We start from the raw sequence: 3,289 nt of genomic DNA on the forward strand, positions 1-3,289 counted from the left end.
TTTGCCATGGCGCCCTGTGCAGCCGCACAGCTCGCAAACCCCTAAGGCCGGCCCTGGCTACTGGCCCCCCCACTGAAAATAGGCTCAACTGTGATATTTACAAATAAATAAGCCGGGACTCATTCTCCCAAAAAACGCCAGTGCGTTGATAGAGTGTTCAGGTTTCGCTTGAGGAAAAGGTGGCAACCCTAGGTTGTCACCATGCTCACCTCTACAGTCAGCAAGCTCCCAATGATGGATTGACCACACCGTGCACTGCAGACCAGCGAGCCCTTCCTCTCTCATGTCCTGCTGTTGGCTGTAAAGCATATGTCACTTTGCCTCTTAGGCCCCGTTCACATATAGCGAATTGTCGCGCGATTTCCGCCGCGATATCGCGCATTTTTGCCGCGCGATATCGCGAGAAGTCGCCGGCCAATGTTATTCAATGGAGCTGTCTTAACTCCATGTCGCGCGTCGCTCGTCGCTCGTCGCGGTCGCAAGTCGCTTCTACCGGACCCTTTTTCCGGCGGATTTTGCGCGATTTTACTTTTTTTCTATGGAGCCCGACGGGGAAGGTCGCGCTACCGTCGCTGGATCGTCGCTGCAACGTCGCCCCGAAAGTCGCGCTATCCCGGCCGTGCGGATCCGCTGCAAAAGGTATGTCGCTATATGTGAACCGGGCCTTAGAGTTCTCTTCAAAGCTCAGCTGAAGATCATTTTTAATTTTCCAACATTCTGCTCCCTTTCTGTACCTGCGATAAGTGAGAGAGGGGTAAAAAAAAATGCCTTTTTGCTAATTTTCTTGATAAACGCCCCTCTATGATTTTTTGATGCAAGTTGACAAAAAAAGCCAATAACACAGCTTGTCAGACTCCTGCGTATTGCTGTCAGTTACATACAGGCCGGGGGCCCTCACCTCAGTAACATTTATTGGTAAGTTAAGGTTTCCCCCCCTGGCCATGTCACACCCACATTTTGGTCCTAGGCCGCTGCCTCTGTTGGCGCAATAATGGGATCACTCATCAGAAGATCAAATCCTGGTTAGGAGGAGCGCCCATTAAAAAATAATCATCTCACATCAAGGTTCATGTGAGTTCTTTATGTGAATGAAAACTTAAATTCAACACTTTTTGGGAGAATTCCCCCCCCCCTTCTTCTGGGCTAACATACAAAACAACAATAAAGATACAATGTATACTTCCGTCTGTGATATATGATCATTCTATACAATTACCAAATAAAACATATTAAAAACTTTATAAAACAGAGACAAAACAATATCTGTATCAGGGAAATGATTACATTGGCAGACCCTCTGTCCCGTTTCTATTGCTGTCTGTGTCCTGCTGGGGAGATGCACCCCTCTATTTGTCCTGGTGAACGTTGTCACTAAAACAGAAAATGAGGGAAAATGTTACAGAACAACAGGTGGTGGGAAATCTTCTAATTCGGGATGATCCAATACCAATACTAATATCGGTGCCGATACCCAGTATTTGGGCAAGTACGAATGCTCCGATACCGGACCTCCTGTCAGAGGGAGGTTTTGCTGACCCTGCAGTGCCGCGAGGGAACATGTAGCCGGCTTCCTGGCCAATCAGGAAGCCAGGTGGCGGGTAATGACTCCCTGCCCGGCTTCCTGATTGGCCGGGAAGCCAGCTCCATTCTGTTAGGCCGGCTCCATGCTGATTAGCCGGGAAGCCGGATTGGCCAGCCAATCAGCATCGAGCTGGCCAAAAAGTTGGCTCAACGCTGATTAGTAGGGAAGCCAGCTACCCAGGCCAATCAGCATGTAACCGGCCAAACAGCATGGAGTCGGCTTCTCAGCCAATCAAGAAGCTAATTGGCCTGGAATCCGGCTCAATGCTGTATGGCTGGATCCATTCTGATTGGTCGGGAAGCCAGCTTCCTGATTCCCCGGGAAGCTGGCAGCATGCTAGCAGAAGTACCGGTACTCGATATCGATGAGTTTTGAAATAGAAATATCTGTACTCGTACTCAATACCAAAAAACTGGTTACGGTGCATCCCTACTGCTAATTATGCCAAATGTTCCAGTGACAACTGTCTAAGATGGGAATTCCCTTTATTTCCTGTTGCATCTCCAGGACAGAAAGTGAAGAGAATTGTTAGCCAATGGGACACACAGCAAAAATGTAGACTGTCAATATACAAAACTAAAAAAAAATGGTTTGGCCACATATACACTTTTAGATGTATTGTGTCACTTTGGTCACAAGAGGGCGCAATGTACACACGTCTTTTGGAGTCCTGTATTTTCTGTATTGGTTGTAATAGTGTTCCCATCAATGTCACTGGAAATAGTGAATGTGGGTGACACCTTTTACCTGAAAATACAAGGTGATTGTAACCAGACAAAAATAAAAATATAATAAGATTGCAAATTATAATATATAGGATGTTTCCTTTACATTTGCTGCAATCACACGCTAACAAACCAGCTGCTGAAAGCGGTTCGCCGGTTTTATCATTTTACTTTGCAGCCTTATAAGAAGCACTTGGGGCAGCAACTTGTATGAATTTGGTTGAATCAAATTTTACTTTAACCACTTCAAGACCAGGTGTTTAGACCCCCTTCCTGCCCAGGCCATTTTTCAGTATTCAGCACTGCGGTACTTTGACTGACGTTTATTCCGTCATGCAACGCTGTACTGAAATGAATTTTATACCATTTTTTGGGGACAGATAGAGCTTTCTTTTGGTGGTATTTAATCACCACTACGGGTTTTATTTTTTATTATAATTAGGAAAAATTATTGAAAATTTTGAAAAAAAAACGTTTTTTGTAACATTATGTTAGGAAACATTTATTATTACCCAGTTTTTTGGTCAAATATAAAAGATCAGGTCACGTCGGTTAAATAGACACCAAACATGTCAAGCTTTAAAATTGCGCGCACCCGCGACATCGCAGAAAACGACGGCAACCAAAATTGGCCATAGGCGACACTTTAAACGTTTTTACCGCTCATCAGTTTAGTGTTATCAGTGATTGATGGCCCTAGACTTATTGCTCTCACTGCGACGTTCGCGGCGATATGTAACATGTGCGGCGTAATGGGCGCAATCGTCTTTTTTGCACGTATGCGCCCCCGACGCATGTATGCATGCATGTATGTATGGGTGGGGACTTTAAAACATTTTTTTTTCTTTTAATTATTTTTTATGTGTTACTTAAAATTTTTTTGGGGGGGATTTTTTTTTCCTTTTTTTTTTCACTAAACTTTATTGCTATCACATACGGGGGCTAATAAACCCCCCCCCCCCCCCTTGGTGGACCAAAAAAC

Source organism: Nanorana parkeri, unplaced genomic scaffold, assembly GCF_000935625.1.
Source record: "Nanorana parkeri isolate BGI_ZX_2015 unplaced genomic scaffold, ASM93562v1 scaffold178, whole genome shotgun sequence".
Lineage (NCBI taxonomy): Eukaryota > Metazoa > Chordata > Amphibia > Anura > Dicroglossidae > Nanorana > Nanorana parkeri.